The 20,134-nt window shown below is 42.4% G+C and overlaps 1 protein-coding gene across 4 annotated transcripts in view; it reads right to left on the reverse strand.

Moving 5' to 3' along the window:
* Positions 1-20,134, reverse strand: part of SYK (spleen associated tyrosine kinase) — a 240,231-nt gene that overhangs the window by 125,315 nt on the left and 94,782 nt on the right. The window lies entirely within an intron of this gene.

Raw genomic sequence — 20,134 nt, forward strand, 5'->3', positions numbered from 1 at the left:
GGCAGTTAACCCAAGGCCTGATACTCCCAGGTCACATCTTAAAGGAGTTGGGCATGTTAGACCCTCCCCTCCCCTCAAAATGCTATCATATCATTCCTCCTCCAAATCCCCGATTTAACTTTATCTCCCTGAAGAGTGCTCCAATTGCACCCCATCGAAAGCCCCAACACAAACCCCTTTAAAATCCTCTCTGCTTCATTTTCCACAAAAAGCCTCCCTGTATTGCTTCCCCCCCCCCCCCTCCAAGCCTCTTCATATTGTGTCTCCACCAAAGGATCCTTTCACATTACCCCCCCCCACCCCAAAGCGCCCCTCACATCACTTTTCCCAGAAAGGGCCCCCCCTTCTGTTCCAAAGCCTCCCAACCTCCTACTTTATGTTTTCCCATGCTAAGATGCACAATAATGACTATTTGAATTTTCTCTATAGTCAAATTTATTTTTTGGAAGCTTCACATTTACCATAAAACAATGCAAAAAGTACTCCCCCCACCTCCCAGGAGAAAAAAAAATAACTGAGTTATTAGGGGAGATCTCTTCTACTGTAGTGTATAAATTTCACATTTGACCAGTCATCTGTTTTTATTGGTTTAGATTTTTATCTGTCCAGATATGCAGCACATTAACCATACTTCCGCTTGTCACATACTTCAGCTACTGGACGCTAAAAAAAAAATATATGCTAGCTACATACTAGCTGCAAAATATAACTGTTGACTGTGAGACTCAGAAAAAAAAGGACTTATCTCTTAACCCCCTCAACCACTACTGAGTTTTGGGTCAGGCAATGTACTGCAGGCCCTGAGACATTTGTATGAGAGCTGGCAAAATTCCTCTAGAAAAGTACAGAAAGTCTTTTAAGCTGTGCCCTTCAAAAAAAAAGTATTGAGAAAAAGAATTAGTTTAATTTGCTTTTATTTTGAAAGATGTATGGCATCTGTTTTTAGTACATGCAATGAAATTACACTTGTAAACAAACTTTGTTCAAAACTGTGGCTATACCACATGAACTTTATCTTACCACAACTTCACTATGTATTTGTTTACACCGGAGTCTGCAAACGCCTCTCCGGTACTATGTAAGCCACATTGAGCCTACAAAAAGGTGGGAAAATGTGGGATCTCATTTCACACACACATATATATATATATATTCAAAAAAAGGAAGAAAAATGCCTCAGACAGCCCTAACGGGCCATAACCAGCCCTAAAAGGACCATATAAATTTTCTTTCATCGGTCAAAAATGTCAGCTGTGGTCTCCAGATGTCAGACGTCAGCTTTGGCTTTTGTCTGGTTCTGGGCTCCTTTCTTTAGTCCCAAGTCCACTTCCCAGGGGCAGTGGGTTGTATCACAATAAAACAACACATGGGCATGGCTTGGAAAAAGGCATTTTATCTAGAAATAGGTTTAATACAAAGGTGTACAGCACTTATGGCAGAACTTTGTCACAGAGCTGATTCTGTGTGCATCTCAGACACCAACTGCACATACTGTAGCAGGACATGTTTATCCAGTCCTACCCTAGTTGAGATAATATTTAATAACCTCTCTGACCTCAAGTGAACTTTCTATAAATTAGTCCCCTTATTTTCTAACTTCTTTTAATCTCTTACCTATTATCCACCTTATAATCGAAAGAGAAAAACGCCTAGATTTCGACTCAAATCGGGAGATAGACGTTTATCTCACAAAAACGAATAAATCGGTATAATCGAAAGCCGATTTTGGACGTTTTCAACTGCACTCCGTCGCGGATGCAGACAAAGTTGATGGGGGTGTGGTGAAGGTGGAACTGGGGCGTGGTTATCGGCCGAGGAGAGATGTACGCGTTAGGGCAATAATCGAAAAAATAAAGGCGTTTTTAGCTAACATTTAGGCCACTTTTGTTGGACCCTTTTTTCACATGAACAGGTCCCAAAAAAGTGCTCTAAATGACCAGATGACCATCGGAGGGAATCGGGGATGACCTCCCCTGACTCCCCCAGTGGTCACTAACCCCCTCCCACCACAAAAAAATGATGTTTCACAACTTTTTATTTTCACCATCAAATGTCATACCCACCTCCCTGGCAGCAGTATGCAGGTCCCTGAAGCAGTTGTTAGGGGGTGCAGTGGGCTTCAGACAGGTGGACCCAGGCCCATCCCCCCTACCTGTTACAATTGTGCTGCTTAATGCTTATTAGTCGTCCAACCCCCCCAAACCCACTGTACCTACATGTAGGTGCCCCCCTTCACCCCTTAAGGCTATAATAATGGTGTAGACTTGTGGGCAGTGGGTTTTGAGGGGATTTGGGGGGCTCAACACACAAGGGAAGGGTGCTATGCACCTGGGAGCTCTTTTACCTTTTTTTGTTATTGTAAAAGTGCCCCCTAGGGTGCCCGGTTGGTGTCCTGTCATGTGAGGGGGACCAGTGCACTATGAATCCTGGCCCCTCCCACGAACAAATGCCTTGGATTTATTCACTTTTGAGCTGGGCGCTTTCATTTTCCATTATCGCTGAAAAACAAAAACGCCCAGCTCACAAATTGTCGAATAAAACATGGACGTCTATTTTTTGCGAAAATACAGTTCGGTCCGCCCCTTCACGGACCCGTTGTCGGAGATAAACGCCCATGGAGATAGACGTTTTCATTCAATTATGCCCCTCAATATCTTCCATCTTCGCTTACACCCTACACTGAGTATTAAAATGTTTCGTTACGTATTGTGTTGACACTGTAAGTAGTATACTATGCCATACGTCGCATTGTTATTTGAATATTTTTGCTGCTGTATTTGACTATTATTTCTATTTGATGTATTCTTGCTGTGCATTGCCTTGAGTGAATTCCTTCAAAAAGGCAGTAAATAAATCCTAATAAATAAATGCCAATAACTTTATTCAAAAATCTTTTAAAATATATTTTTCTTATACTTCCTATATTTAAAATTATCAATATTCATTCAGTGGCACATTAGCAAAATATGAACAAAAAGCACTTAAGACTCAATGGGGGGAGGGAGCGTCATTTCACCCTGTAGCTTCTTCGGAAGTTCCTCTGTGCATTGTTTGTGCTCTCACTCATGAGCAAGCTGATATCTCTGCCTTAACTTACATGTTGGAAGCCATCTAAAAGTTAAATGCTTTTTGTTCATCTTTTGCTAACATGTGATAACTTGTGTTGGCCTAGGTGGCCAAAAAATGCAAACAGAATGTAGATATTCTTAGGAAAGGAATAGGGAATAAAACAAAAGATACCATAAAGCAGGGGTGTAGCTAAGGGAGGGGGGTGTCTCTCAATTCTTGGATTAGGCTCCCCCAGTGGCAGTGCATATATGTCTGGCATTCTCCCCACCCCACAATCTTCATGGTCCGGTGACTCTCTCCTTTCCCTCCTCCCCATGGTCTGGCATGTTTCTCACTTCTTCCCCCCTCCCCCCCTGCCGCTGCAGTTCTCTAACCTTCCAGAAGGCAGCCTCACCTCTTGCTGGCCCCAGAAACTTTCTCTCTTTTTCTCTGCAGCGTCCCACCTACACAGGAACAGGAAGTTGTGCAGAGAGAAAGCTTCTGGGGACAGTAAGGGATAAGGCTGCCTTGAGAGCTGACACTGCCAGAAGATCAGAGATCTGCAGCAGAAGGAGGGGGTGGGGAAGAAAGTGAGAGAGGTGCTGGACCACTGGGAGGAGAGAAAAGAGAGAGAGAGAGAGAGAAACTGGACCATAGGAGGTGGGAGAGGGAAAAAAGAAATGCAAGACCATGTGCAGGGGGGGGTGTGTGGAAAGGAGGACTGCATTGATCCCCCAGTCCACCCCTGCCCCCTCCACCCCCCCAAAAAAAATTGGAGGGCTGGCTATGCCCCTGCCATAAAGCCTCCTTTTTGCTCTCAAAAAAGATATAGAAGACTTAGAAAAGTTACAGAGAAGGGCAACAAAAATGATTAAGAGCATGGAATGAGTGAAACGATGAGTGTTTTGGTAGTTATAGTTTATAGTTTTTAAAATTTGCTATACCGCCCAACTAACTCGGAGATCAGGGCAGTTTATAGTCTAAAATAAGAACAGTTTAAAAGGAAAAATGAAAAGAAGTACAATATGTGGATAGACAGGTTTTTTTTTTTTACATTCATCAAGAAAACGTACATTCAGTTTGCAAAGGAAAGAAAGCAAAATTATTAGTGGAGCGAATGGTGGGAACCCACAGCACAGAACACCCCATGATTCAGAGCTAAATTAACTTAAATGCTTGTTCAAATAACCAGGTTTTTAAAGCTTTTTTGAATTTTTTGAAGGACGATTCTGATCGGATATGGTAGAATGGTCATAAAGAAAGGAACAAATTTTAGTATTGAAATTGAAGAAACAACACACTTTAGCAATGTTTTCGATGTACAGCCCAAAACTACAAAGCTGAAGGAACAGAAAGGAGAAGAGCACCATCCGCAGAAGCATAAAAGAAAGGAAGAGGAGATGTGGGTTTGGGGGTGGGGGAGGGGAACATAGATCATTTGATCTTGAGACATCCAAGTAGAGATGTCAGACCAGTAACCTTAGATTAGGGACTGAATTCTTGGTGAATTTCTGGTGTAGAGAAGTAGGTCTAAGAGTAATCAGCACATATTTTTGTTTTGTTACATTTGTACCCTGCGCTTTCCCACTCATGGCAGGCTCAATGCGGTTTACATATTGTATACAGGTACTTATTTGTACCTGGGGCAATGGAGGGTTAAGTGACTTGCCCAGAGTCACAAGGAGCTGCCTGTGCCTGAAGTGGAAGCAATGAGGAAACAAGTGTAGAGAAAAAAAGGGCCGAGGACTGAGTCTTCAGACATATCAACCACCAGATAATGAACCACCAGAGGACGCATTGAAAGTATGATGGAGGATGTAAAAATAAAACCAAGATAAGCAGATTCCTGAAATCCAAATGACTATAATGTGACACCTGTGTAGTACTATGAGCTGCCATGAGATGTCATGTCAGCCATTTTCATAGGGAAGCCGCAAGGGGCAGAAGTGAGGTGGCTTCGCTCATACCCCAATGACCCCACGGATCACCAGGGACATTAGGTAGGCCTGAGAATCCTACCTGGACCGCAGGGGGGCTTATGGAGGGGGTGGGGGTTTCTCAATGGTGATGAGCTGGGGATGAAAGGGGATGTGCAGGTACCAGCTGATATTCAGAGTCAGCACCCACATAGCTAAGTGGGCAGAATTAACACAAATTTAGAGCAGTGCTATATTTGCCCATTTAACTATGCAGGTGTACTCATATAACCATCAGCTCCTTTCTAACACCATTCTCATACCACCCCTGACCTGCCCATTTTTTAATGATGCTGAATATTGGGGGGTTAAGCAATTACAGGTGATTGAAGTGAGCAGGAGTATGCCCGACAAGGGGGGACAAGATTCCCCAGGCCTGGCCTTCAAGGGGGGCCCAGCTAACCCAATGGCATAGCCATGGGGGGTCCTGGGCCTCTCCACTTTGGACTCAGACCACCACCACCACCCCCTCAACTGCAGTACCCTGAATGGCTGGCGGGGATAATCAGCTTGCATGCATGAACTGAGCATGTGTGAAGAGTGCTGGCATTGGTTGATAGAAATAATGCCGCTGACTTCCTCACAGCAGGGGAGGTTCAGACCATGGAGCTCTTCAGCTGGCAGGGCTTGGGTACAATTTATAATTGGAGTGGAATTGGGGAGAGAATAGAAAGGAATGAGTAGCCCCAGTCCCTCGCCCCCCTCCACCACAAAAATGGGCTACTATCTACACCCCCTGCTTTCTACTGTGACTGATGGTGTGGTGAGGTGTGGGGGGCCCCCTAAGACTGTTTTCACCATGCCCTACTTTGTCTTTCAGTGGACCTGGGCAGGAGCTACTCCTGCCTTCTTAAATCGCTTTGAATACTGGGCCAAATATATTCATGTTGAAAATATAAAGCAATATATGGGGGAAAACTGATGATATCAGCAATTTTAAGTGTCTAAACCAATAGTTTAGAACCTAAAAATAGTGTCATGTCATGTCAGCAATGCTAAAACAGGTGGAAATAGAGACTAATGCAAGTCAACAAACTTCTGCTTGTAGCTCATAGCCCTGTCAGACACAGGATAGTGATGTTTAAATCTATACAGATGTACATTCTTAGTGGGTGTTTGGTACTTTAACACACCTACACACTAAAATAGCTTATCTGTGAATTAACATACACATTACAATTTTCTAATATATATTGTTTTGTTTATGACACAAAAAAAGTGAAATGAACAGTAAAAATATCTGAAAATTCCAAAACTAGACTGAAAAGATTTTGTCTTTGCACATTCCTGTTAAATTATTCCCTCATAAACATAGCCTATAGGCTTTAGCAAAGTATATCAGAAAATCATATTTAAAGCAAAGGCTCTTAACCCAGTCCTTGGGACACATCAAACTAATCTGGTTTTCAAGATTTCCGCAATGATTACCATATATTTGTGTATATAACCTACACCCAAGTGTAACCCTCACAAAATAGGTGTCTATGTATGTAAGTTTGTGTATACCCTGCATCCTTATATATCCCACGGGTTATAATTACCGAATTGCGGAAACCTAGACCATGTGACATCAGTATTGGTCTCCCTCCCTGACAAAGCCCCTCCCCAGTCAACACGGAATTGGTTTTATAAGGCAACAATTCAATTCAAGCTGAAGTTACATAAGACCTACGTTAACTATGCCAAAACAGAAGTCACGTACGTCCGACTTTAAGTTATCGATGATCGAGTATACAAAAGAACATGGGAAAAGAAGTTGTTTATTCTCTGTGGATAAGAAGTCTGTCCACAAATAGCACCACCAAGAAGAAACCTTGAATAAACTCAACCCAAGGAAATGTGCTCATCGCGGAAAGTCTGCCAAGAGGCCTTAACTTGAGGCAAATTTGAAACAATGAATAGTATCGCAAAAAGAAAGTTGCAAAGTGATTTCAACTATCAGCATCAAACAAAAGGCCAAAAACGCTTGCCATCGAGATGAAAATACCTGATTTTACCAGGGGAGTTAATTCAACTCACAAATTTATGCATACCATGATTTCTCAGTAAGGGACAGAACTACGATTGGTCAGAGGCTACCAGAAGATTGTGAAAATGGTTAACTTCCGTGATTTCATCAGAGGTGAGAGGCTTAAAGGTAATCTTTTACCGGAAAGCATTCTTAACATGGATGAAGTTCCTATGGCATTTGACACTCCAGCAACTAGAACAGTTGCTGAATGAGACAGCTAAACAGTTTCAATTACAATATGAACGGACCGACTTCACTGTTGTGTAAGCCTGTGATGCCAATGGGAGGAATCTGAAACCATTGGCCATTTTTAAATGCTTAACTATGCCTCATGAAAAATTTCATTGAGGTGTGGTTGTGACGATCAACAAAAAAAGGCTGGATGAATGAAGTGGTTATGAAAGAATGGGTTGACAATGCTTCCATGATTGATCTGGTGGAATTTTTGCTCAGAAGTCTTAATTTATGACAGATGACAACTTACCATATTTTGACACTAATCCCCTGATTCTATTACGGGTCGCCCAAAGTTAGGCAAGCTAAAGAAAACTAGCATGCATACATGTGAATGTTACAGTTATGCTTGTAAGTGCAAGCTGTGCACTCAGCAGAATTCTATAACAATCTTATATAATAAAACTCACCCTCAACATTCTGAGGACACTGACATCACTTCCGTCATCAAAACGGGTTCGAAGGGTTCGTGGTGGTGAAGCCACCAAAATCGCCGTCTCGGGGCCCCGCCCTCGCATCAAACATGATGACGTCGAGGGCGGAGCAATTGCGTCACACACCGAGGGCGGAGCAATGGCGTACGGTGCATTCAGGAGGTGCGGAGCAATGGCGTCAGAACGACGAAGGGGTTGGTAGGGAGGGAGGGAGAAGGGGGGGTGTTGGGGAGGAAAACCTTGCTAGCGCCCGTTTCATTTGATCCAGAAACGGGCCTCTTTTACTAGTATTCTATAAGAGGTGCAGAACCATTTGGTGCATGACTGCAAACCTCAAATACTGTGTGCAACTCTATAGCAGAAGTTCTGGTCACTGCAACTATATAGCAAAATTAGAAAAGGTACAGAGAAGGGCAATGGAAATGATAATGGGGATGGGAAAACTTCCCTATGAGAAAAAGAAAAAGAGGCTAAGGCTCTTCAGCTTGGAGAAGAGACGACTGAGGGGAGATATGACAGAGATTTATAATATACTGAGTGGAGTGGAACAGATAGATGTGAATCTCTTGTTTTCTCTTTCCAAAAGTACAAGGACTAGCAGACACACAATGAAACTACTAAGTAGTAAATTTAAAACAAATTGAAGAAAATATTTCTTCACTCAATGTGAAAATGAAACTTTGGAATTTGTTGCCAGAAAATGTGTTAAAACCAGTTAGCTTAGCAGGGTTTCAAAAGGTTTGGATAATTTCCTAAAAGAAAAGTTTAAAAGCCATTATTAAGATAGACTTGGGAAAATCTACTAATTAGTTCTAGGATGAGCAGCATAAAATCTGGTGTCTTGCCAGATACTTGGAACTGGATTGGCCACTGTTGGAAACAGGATACTGAACTTGATGGACCTTCAGTCTATCCCAGTATGGCAATGCTCATGTTCTTATGTTATTATGTGGGCAGGGCTTGGGTGGAGCATGGGCAGGTCCATATTTACAAAGGCAGCTTACAGAATACTGTGAGTTATATATTAAAGTACTGCATTTAGGTGCATGCATATATGTCTACTATTGACATGGTGTAAGTCGGAGCGACTAAATGTTGGTGGGTAAATGTTGACTTATAATAGTATTCTATAATGACATCTGCTAGATGCCATTATAGAATTATCACTTAGTTTGCTAAATCTTTGCACCTAACTTTCTGCACTTTATAGATTTTCCTCCAAAAGGTGCAATTCACCTATATAGGGAGGAGCCTGCTGTCTTGGTACATGTAGGTACCAATGACATAGGAAAATGTGGGAGGGAAGTTCTGGAAGCTAAATTTAGGCTCCTAGTAGAATGCTGAAATCCAGATCCTCCAGGGTATCATTTTCAGAAATGCTCCCCGTTCCACAAGCAGGGCTCCGGAGTCTCAATGTGTGGATGAGACGATGGTGCAGGGAGGAGGGGTTTAGTTTTGTAAGGAACTGGGCAACATTCTGGGGAAGGGGGAGCCTATTTTGAAAGGATGGGCTCAACCTTAATCAGGGTGAGACCAGACTGCTGGCATCGGCATTTAAAAAACAGATAGAGCAGCTTTAAAACTAGAAACTGGGGGAAGTCTGACAGTTGCTCTAAAACGCATGTTTCAGAATAAAGTATCTTTCAAAGATATTACCAAAACAGGGAAGATAGGGCAGCCTGATAGCGAGGTTGTAATTGAGACCACAGTAAACCAGGAAGCTCATTTTTAAAAGAGAAAAACATCCAAAAAGTGACATAGATCTACATTTGGACGTTTTTCTCACAAAAATGCCCAAACTGGTATTTTCAAAACCAATTTTTAGATATTTTTCTATGAAGTCCATCAGAAGTGCATTCAAATCACAAGGCGGTGTATCAGGGTCATGTTAAGGGCAGGATCTGGGTGTTCCTAACACATGGATATTTTATCAGCCATAATAGAACAAAACAAAACCGTCCAGGGCTAAAACTAAGGTGGTTTCAGCTAGACCTGTTTTTATAACGAATAAGGCACAAAAAGGTGCCCAGAATGACCATTGGAGGGAATCAGGGATGGCCTCACCTTACTCCCCAAACATGTGATTAAAAACATTACCTGCCAGCCTCAGATGTTCAACTCAGGTCCATTAGAATTGCATGCAGGTTCCTGGAGTAGTCTACTGGTGATGCAGTGCACTGCAGCCAGGTGAACCCAGGCTCCTACCTCCCCCTACCGGTTACACTTGTGGAGGAAACTGTGAGCCCTCCAAAATTCACCAGAAACCCACTGTACCCAAATATAGGTGCCCCCTTCACCCATAAGGGCTATGGTAATGGTGTACAGTTGGGGATAGTGGGTTTTGGGGAGGGGGTTGTGGGTCTCAGTAGATAAGGTAAGGGAGAAATGGTGAGATGTTTACCTGGGAGCATTTTATGAAGTCCACTGAAGTGCCCCCTAGGGTGCCCTATTGCTGTCCAGGGATGTCAGAGGGACCAGTCTACTAAAAATGCTGGCTCCGCCTACATCCTAATGGCTTGATTTTGTGCATTTTGTACTTGGAAGTTTTTTTTTAATGGACCAAAAAAACAAAATGTCCAAAGAAAACCTTGTTCAAAACAGTATTTTTGAAAAAAAAAAAAAAAGATAGATGTTTTTTCTTTTATGAAATGACCTTCTTTCCTGTTCAGATTTTGGACGTTTTTTTGCAAAACTTCCAAAGTAGGACTTAGCCATCATATCGAAAATGCCCCTCTAGGTGTCTAAATAAAAAGTAGACAAAAGTTTGCACATTAACACTGTCAACTGCTGAGCAAGATGTAACTAGGAACAACAAACATAGTTTGAAATGTACATAAGTATTGCCATACTGGGAAAGACCAAATGTCCATCGAGTCCAGCATCCTGTTTCCAACAGTGGCCAATCCAGGTCACAGATACCCGTCAAGACCCCAAAAATGTACAAAACATTTTATACTGCTTATCCCAGAAATAGTGGATTTTCCCCAAGTCCATTTAATAACGGTCTATGGACTTTTCCTTTAGGAAGCCGTCCAAACCTTTTTAAAACTCCGCTAAGCTAACCGCCTTTACCACATTCTCTGGCAACGAATTCCAAAGTTTAAATACATGTTGAGTGAAGAAAAAATTTCTCCGATTCGTTTTAAATTTACTACATTGTAGCTTCATCGCATGTCTATATGCAAATGCCAGAAGCCTAAGAAATAAGATGGAAGAATTAGAATTTATTGCACTAAATGAAAAAATAGATATAATAGGCATCTCTGAGAGCTGGTGTAAGGAGGATAACAAGTGGGACACTGTCATACTAGGATACAAATTATATCACAGTGATAGGGTAGATCGAATTGGTGGAGGGGTTGCATCATATATTAAGGAGGGCCTTGAGTTCGATTCCCACTTCAGGCACAGGCAGCTCCTTGTGACTCTGAGCAAGTCACTTAACCCTCCATTGCCCCAGGTACAAATAAGTATACAATATGTAAGCCGCATTGAGCCTGCCATGAGTGGGAAAGCGCAGGGTACAAATGTAACAAAAAAAATAGACTAAAAAGTCTGCAGGACATAAACATATCTTGGAATCCCTATGGATTGAAATTCCACATGTAAAGGGGAAAAGGATAGTGATAGGAGTGTACTACAGTCTACCTGACCAAGATGAAGAGACAGATGTAGAAATGTTATCAGAAATTAGAGAGGCTAACAAAGTGGGGAACATAATAATAATGGGTGATTTCAATTACCCCGATATTGCTTTACCCCGATGTGACAAAATCAACTCAAGAAAAAAGAAAAATGTTTCTCTCTATGAGGTCAAAAGTAGTAGATATAGGGGGAACCTTCCTCCTGACTTACCCGTGTAAATGTCTCATAAGGTTAAATCAGATAAAATATGTCTTTTATGTTCCTGATCAGCTTAAATCCTTTCTAGAAGCAAAACAACGTCAGAGTTAAAAGAAATGTTGAGAATAACGACACCATAATTTTTACAGAAATTAATTAGTATTTTGAATTTTGTAAAACTTCACTAATTCCTGCTCCCCTTTTCCTTTATTATGTTTTGAGGTCTAAGGAAGCCAAATTGAATTGGAGCGTATGTTTGAAATAATTATATCTGTATGAACTTTACGGCTGTGTTTAACTTGGCAGTATGTTATATCTGTTAAAGTATATATAAACAATAATAAAAATTATTAATAATCAATTACCCCGATATTGACTGGGTAAATGTCGCATCGGTGGAGAGGTAAAATTCCTTGATGAAATCAAGGACTGCTTTATGGAGCAGCTGGTTCAGGAGCCAAGAGGAGGAACAATTCTAGACATAGACCTTAGGATCATGTTCTATAGAGGAACATAGGTGTCTATTTTCTTTTCTAGAATACTAGCAAATATCTGTGCCAAAGTGCAGGATGTATGCATATAACTTACAGTATTCTATAATTTGTGTATAAGTGTGAGCATCTATAGAAGCCTTTCTTACACAAAAGTGGGTGCAGAGCAGAATTCTGCCGTGTCATAGATGCTGTGACTGGTTGCAGGGGGCCTGGCCATTGTGAGGTGGGTCCCTCAGTGATCACCCCACCCCTGAAGGGTGACCTAGCATTTGAATGCCGACACCTTTTTTGCTAGAAAAAACACACTGTATATAACACTACAAAGTCACTCTGGACCAATTAAATTAATCTGTCATTCCATAACAGCACCAACTTCCAAAACTCATACAAAGATCTACCAAGGAAAACTGAACAAGCAAGATGTCTACTCAGACAGTTCATGTTTTTTGTTTATCAGATTCTTGATATATTGTCCTTCTGTGGTATAACAACGTGTTTTACATTTTACATTCAGTTACTTTCTCTGTCCCTAGTAGGCTCACAATCCAAATTTTGCACCTGGGGAAATGGAGTTTTAAATTATCTACCCAGGGTCACAGGGATCTGCAGGGTAATCAAATTTGGTTCCCATGGTTATCAACCCACAGCACTAACCATTAGGTTACTCCTCTACTCTTCCACCTAACCTTAGTCACACAAGCAGAACACAGGCAGCCCCTCTTCAAATATAGGTAAGTGACCACAAACTAAAACTACTAATGTAGCCAAAAATTAACCTGAAACCCCAGGAAACTAGACTCTGTATGCAGTACAACACCAGAGAAACAGAATGCATTTTCTCCTGTATTGTGCAAGATATAAAGATAGCAGATGCAAATGCTCAAAAGTGTCATATTTCAATCACTAAACTGAAATGGAATATTTTTCCTACATTCTATTATATTGTAATTTTATTTTTCTAATCCTGTTGGTCCTTTTTTTTGGCACTGATCTTTCACATTCAGGTTTGATCCATTTTTCTGTCTCCTTCTCAAATCTATCTAGTTTCCCCATTTCTTCTGTTTGCTGCTATTCATATGCAGCATCTAGCCCTCTCCCTTCCCTTCTCAACTCCAGCCACATACAGTTTTCCTCTTCTTCCTTTCCATCCATGTTCAGCATTTCCCTTCTCTTTTCCTCTCCCCTCCATCATTGTGCAGCACTTCCTTTTCTTCCCTTCCCTTCCCCTCTATCCATATGCAACATGTCTCCTCTCTCATCTCCTCCTATCCCCTCCCTCTCATCTATGTTCAGCATCTCCCCTCTCTCTTCCCTTCCCATTGATTCATGTCCAGCATCTTCTCTCTCTTTCCACTTCATGTTCAGAATCCCCTTGTCTCTTTCTTTCCCTCATATCCATCATCCCCTCTCCTCTGTGACCAGCATCTCTTTCTCAATCACCCTACCTCAACCAATTATCACTGTCCTTTTCCTCATCAGTCCACTTTCCTTTTTCTCACTGGCAGCCCCTATGGCCATAGAAGTAAAAATAAAAGGCAGCACAGGAGCTTTTATAGTCTGTATCTGAGTGTAGTTTCACAGTACTACAACTAGGGGGCATCAGCCTAATTTTGAACGATGGTGTTGACCCAAGCTGCATCATAGGGGGATCACTACTGCTGGGGTCCCACTGGACCACCAATGCCAACCCCCAGGTAGGTCCTGAAAAGGTCAGGGGAAGGGGGAGGGTAGGGCTCTGGGGGTCTGGGATTTCTTTTGAGGGGCAACGTCGTTTTATTCAGGAGAGGAGTTGTAATATTGGAAGGTGTCTGATCGTGGGTTCGGGGTCAGATTAGAGATCCCATGGTTCTGATCAGGGGATCAGGAGTATAATTGGGGGTGTTGGAGGGTTTAGGAGTGTTATGGGAGGATCAGATCATGAGGAGAAGTCTGTGGGTATGGGTCCTTGACTTGGGGCCTTACCTAAGGTTAGGTGGGGTTTATAGAATATGCGGAATGGTAGTGCCATGACTAAAATTTTGGTGCAGCCCTTTACGCAACTAAAACCTGGTGTGAATTTTGCTTGTCAGACCACGTAGAACAGTGGAATTCAATAAGTGGCTTTAGTGTTGGTGTAAAGAAGGTTTTAGATACATAGGAGCATGGGGTGATACGTGGAAAACTAACATGCTGTACTGTAAAGATGGGCTGCATCTTTCTGTGATGGGAAAAAAGATCCCTGGGGAGAAATTCAGACAGTATGTTTCTAGACATTTAAACTAGAGGGCGGGGGTGACAAAAGGAAACAAGGGGATTCAGAAAGCCACCCCCACAATAAACATGATGGCAGAGGGAAAGGTCAACTAAATATAGAAAAGCACATAAACTCACTAAGAAGATGGAAAGCAATGAGCACAAATGCTCATAGTCTAAGCAAAAAGGTTCATGACTTTTTACTTGCAAGCCCTGATGTTTGAAGAAAATTTGAATATTGTTGCTATTACAAAGAAATTGTTGAATGATTCCCATGAATGGGAATCATGCCGGGTATAATCTTTTTAGGAAAGATAGAGAGGGCCGAAGAGGTGGCGGAGTGGTGCTATATGTGAGAGACAATATCAGAGTGGCTAAAATGCGGGGAACCTGGGGAAAGGAAGAAGCTTTATGGATTGTCCTGGAAAGAGAAGATTGAACCTGCATCCACACGGGGGTTATGTACAGACCTCCGGAACAAACGGAGAAGCTAGACAAGAATCTGGTAGAAGATATTCAAAAGATTGGTATGAAAGGGAAGGTGCTACTGTTGGGAGATTTCAGCTTGTCTGATGTGAATTGGAACATCCCATCTGCAGAATCGGAAAGAAATAGGGAGATTGTGGATGCCTGTCAAAGTGCCTTCCTCAGACAAATGGTGACGGAACCCACAAGGGAAGGGTCGATGCTGGATCTACTGCTCACGAATGAAGTTTTTCCAATATCTGGATGGGTGCCCACTTATGCAATATTGATTATCACACCATATGGTTTGATATAAGGGCAAAGGTGGAGTGCGGACACACAAAACTCAAAGTACTGGATTTCAGATGTACTGATTTTGATAAAATGGGGGAATACCTGAAGAAGGAGCTATTGGCATGGGAAGGCATAGGAGAAGTGAGAAATCAGTGTTCAAAGCTAAAGGCTGCTATAAATAAGGCAACTGATCTTTATGCAAGAAAAGTAAACTAAAACAAGAGAAACAGGAAGCCTATATGGCTCTCCAAACAAGTAGCTGAAAAAATAATAGCAAAACAGGCTTTGTTCAAAAAAATACAAAAGAACGCAACGAGAGGATCACAAAAAAGATTATCGGATTAAACTCAAAGAAGTGAAGAGGGAAATACAGGGCCGTGCCAACACGATAAGCGGGGTAATCACCACAGGGGGGCGCCGACCTCTGGAGGGCGCCTACTGGCACCTTTTTCCTGAGGTCAGCTCACTTGCAAAATGTTTTACCTGAAGCTATGATTCTCCTCTCTCCCCTGCCCTCCCCTCTTCTACCGCAGTGCTCACTGAGGAAGGCAGGCTCTGCTGAAGTTGTTTGAAAGAATACAACCAGTGCTATATATGTCTTTGGTGTGGGACGAACTCCTCATTCAGGGTGAGCTTGAACAACATTCAAATTAAAGAGAACAGCCAGGTTTGGAGGGAGGTGTGCAAGTGAGACTGGGAAGAAATAAAAACTAAATAGTGTAATTGTTAAAATCTGTAAGTGGTTCAAAGTTTTTTTTTCTCTGAGCTTGTACACCGAGAGGAGGGCATGACTGCAATGATGTTTGCATAATTATCAGGTAACCGGATAGCTACAGCTAAAAGCCATTTCATTGGCTGATGGTTCCAACAGTAGTTTCAGAGGAAGTTTAGCTGACGTAGTGTAGAAGAGCTGGTAGGTGAAAATCTGATTGGTTTTTTTTTTATATAAAAGATTCTCCTTGGATAGGAAGAGTCTGTGATATGTGAAAATATATTTTGCTTTAATGAAATTGCTAAACTTTAGAGTCAGAGACTTATCAAAGATCAGAAAAAGAAAGTCACCAAACAACAAAGGTAGAGAAAAATCATTTTATTTTCATTTTAGTGTTTGAAATATGTCCACTTTGAGAATTTACATCTGCTATCATATTTTGCAATGTATAGCAATTTGTTTCTAAGAATATTGCTGACAATTGCTGTCAGTGTGGCAAGTGGTGAGCGATCATTTTCACGGTTAAAAATCATTTAAAAAACTAGTAAAAAATGCCTATTTCAAAAGGGAAGGAAACGGGCGCTAGCAAGGCCATCCCCCACCCTCCCTCCCTCGCTGTTCCAGACTCTGCCGTCCCTCCGTTTTCACCCCCCCTTTCCGCGACCCAGTCAACCCCCCTTCTCGGTGAAAACCGTCTCCTGCCACCATCCAGTACCTAAGCTGACGGGGGATTCCAACCCCCGTCAGCAGAAGTCCTGTGCTGGCCTTCGAGGCATTGCTTCTTCAATGATTTTGTGTCCAAGATACTCTGCGTACATCTGACATCAGACGCATGCAGAGGAACTTGAACCGAAGATCATTGAAGAAGCAACGGTGCGAAGGCCAGCACAGGACTTCGGCTGATGGGGGTTGGGGTCCCCCGTCAGCACAGGTACTGGACGTCGGCGGGGGACAGTTTTCACCGAGAAGGGGGGGTCGACTGGGTCATGGAAGGGGGGTGCAGTGGGCTGTAACACAGGGGGAGGAGTAGGGAAACATGCTCCACGTGTTTCCCTACTCCTCCCCTTGCTTTGGTATCAGTTGTCACTGACGTCACTGATGTCAGTGCGTGCCTGCCTAGCAGACCACCTCCGAGGGAGGCACAGTCCCAGGCACATCCTGTTGGAGGTGAGAATTATTATATAGGATTATTTGCGATCAAGTAGTTCGCAAGAAAGGCTTGTAAGCCTTGCTATGATTGCTATTGAGAATGATATATGTGTCCAGTTAGATATCAAAGATTTAATTACTAATTTCGTGAACATGAAAGCATGAAAAGCTAAGTGGTTGTAAACCCTCTATTTGTTCAGCAATCCCACAAAGATGCACTCGATCTTTCAGCTCCTATTTCCTTTGAATCTTGTGCCACACGGGGGAGGGGGGGGGGCGCTACCTGATAGTCTGCAGGGGGGCACCAGAGACCCTAGGCACGGCCCTGGGGAAATATGGCTAGCGAAAATGCAAGCGCAAGAAAAAATGGCTAAAGATGTAAAGAGAGGTGACAAGACCTTTTTCATATATATTGGAGAAAGAAGAAGAGATAGGAATGGAATTGCAAGTCTGAAAGATAATGAGAATGGCTATGTGGAGAGTGATGAGGATAAAGTGAACATGCTAAACAATTACTTCTCTTCAGTGTTCAAGGAGGAAAATCCTGGAGAAGGACCGCAGTCAGCTGCCGAGGGAACATCTGGGAATGGAGTAGATACTGCGCTGTTTATGGAAGAAAGAGTTTATAAACAGCTTGAGAATCTGAAGGTGGACAAAGCTATGGGGCTGGATGGGACACATCCCAGGATACTGAGGGAGCTCAAAGAGGTCCTGGCGGGACCTCTTAAAGATTTATTTAATAGATCTTTAGAGGCAGGAGAGGTTCTGTGAGATTGGAGATGAGTGGATGTGGTCAGGGAAACTACAGACCGGTAAGTCTTACGTCGGTAGTAGGAAAAATAATGGAGTCTTCTCTGAAAGAAAGGATTTTTAACTTTCTAGAAGCCAATGGGCTACAGGACCCGAGGCAACATGGCTTTACCAAATAAAAATCCTGCCAAACAAATCTTATTGACTTCTTTGAATGGGTGACCAAAGAACTGGATGAAGGACATGTGCTAGATGTAATCTACTTGGATTTCAGCAAAGCCTTTGATATGGTACACCACAGAAGACTCGTGAATAAGCTTAAAGGGCAGAACTGAGGACCAAAAGTGGTGAACTGGATAGGAAACTGGTTGACCAACAGGTGGCAGGGGTGGTGGTAAATGGAATCCGCTCGAAAGAAAAGAAGGTGAGCAGTGGAGGTCCTCTGGGGTCGGTGCTGGGGCCAATTCTGTTTAATATATTTGTGGGAGATATTGCTGAAGGGTTGGAAGGAAAGGTTTGCCTTTTTGCGGATGACACGAAGATAGCCAATACAGTGGATACCCTAGTGGAAGTAGAAACAATAAGAAGGGATCTCCAAATGTTAGAAGAATGGTTGATAGTCTGGCAGTTAAAATTTAATGTTAACACTTACTTTGTCTGGGGTAGCTGATATTTCTGGTTTCACAGTTACTAACGTATCAATTCTTATTGAAACCTTTATTTTTATATTTTTTTAATTGCTCTTATTGTGAGATCATAAAAAAATGTTTTCTTAATATTTTGCAGTGCTCAGTACTCACATATTACATCGGCTTAGGCTGCTCTTAGTATTAGTGTGCAGCAGACATCATAGCACTGCAGCCCTCCCTGCCTCAATTCAATATTGCTTTATTATTCAATCTTGTTTTTGTTATTCTGTGTTTTGTTAAACCACATTAATGACTTTATCAATGCTTATGAATTATATTTTTTACTTGCCCTGCTTGAGTGGAATATGGTAATATGCACGTAAAGATGTTCCGTTGCTCCCTCTCTCTGGTTGTGGGGTAAAGTAACCATTGTTAGTGTGTATTAGATGCTTTTGGGGGGGAAAGAGTTACAAGACCATAAATATTATCAAATGCTGGATGTAAACCCAGCAGTTCAATATCAGGAAGAGGCTTATCAGTTATTAAAAACAGAAATAGATAAAGGAATTTTTTCTATAAAAGAATTTCAATATCTGTTTAAAAAACACTTAATTTCAAAGAAAATCCTCAATTCGCCTATACACGAGCAAAAAATATGGGAGAATTGTTACAACAGTCTGGATCCCGTAATAATCAAATGAATGTAGGTGGAGAAGGACATAAACCTTGCCAGAAATGTGTCTACTGCAAATATATCTGGCAAACCAACTCGGTAACGCGTCCCAGAACAGGTAGACCTTATTGGATTACCACTGCTACTAACTGTGAGTCATCACAAGTAATATACGGAATTATTTGTCCCTGCGAGAAGTGGTATATAGGATACACGACCAGGAAGATAAAACAAAGTGCTGGGCAGACTTCTACAGTCTATGCGCTGATTGTGACTGAAAAGATATGGATGGGCTAGAGTGCAAATTTTAAGGGTCTTCAACATTAGCTTCAGAACTTTTAGTACAAGAAGAGTGCTAGGTAGACTTCTACAGTCTGTGCCCTGAGAATGGCAAGGACAAATCAAACTCAAGTATACATATAAAGTATTGCATACCATGTAAAATGAGATTATCTTGTTGGGCAGATTGGATTGACTCCGGTGGTCATCTGGTCAATTGGGGCACTTTTTTGAGACTTGGTCCTAAAACAAATGGACCAAGTGAAGCCGGCACCTGGAGCAGTTTTTAGTGGGTGCAGTGCACTTCAGGCAGGCGGACCCAGACCCATCCCCCCCCACACCTGTTATACTTGTGGTGATAAATGTGAGCCCTCCAAAACCCACCCGAAACCTATTGTGCCCACATGTAGGTGCCCCCTTTCATCCCTAAGGGCTATGGTAGTGGTGTACAGTTGTGGGGAGTGGGTTTTAGGGGGGGGTTGGGGGGCTCAGCACCCAAGGTAAGGGAGCTATGCACCTGGGAGCAATTTGTGAAGTCCACTGCAGTGCCTCCTAGGGTGCCCGGTTGGTGTCCTGGCATGTGAGGAGGACCAGTGCACTACGAATGCTGGCTCCTCCCACGACCAAAGGGCTTGGATTTGGTCATTTTTGAGATGGTCGTCTTCGGTTTCCATTATGGCCGAAAACCGGGGACGACCATCTCTAAGGACGACCATCTCTAAGGTCAACCTAAATGTTGAGATTTGGGTGTTCCTAACCGTATTATCGAAACGAAAGATGGACACCCATCTTGTTTCGATAATATAGGTTTCCCCGCCCCCTCGCTGGAACATCCTTAGAGATGGACGCCCTTAGAGATGGTTGTCCCCGTTCGATTATGCCCCTCTATGGAGCTCATTTTCGAAAGAGAA

This window comes from Microcaecilia unicolor, chromosome 2 (genome assembly GCF_901765095.1).
Source record: "Microcaecilia unicolor chromosome 2, aMicUni1.1, whole genome shotgun sequence".
Taxonomy (NCBI): Eukaryota; Metazoa; Chordata; class Amphibia; order Gymnophiona; family Siphonopidae; genus Microcaecilia; species Microcaecilia unicolor.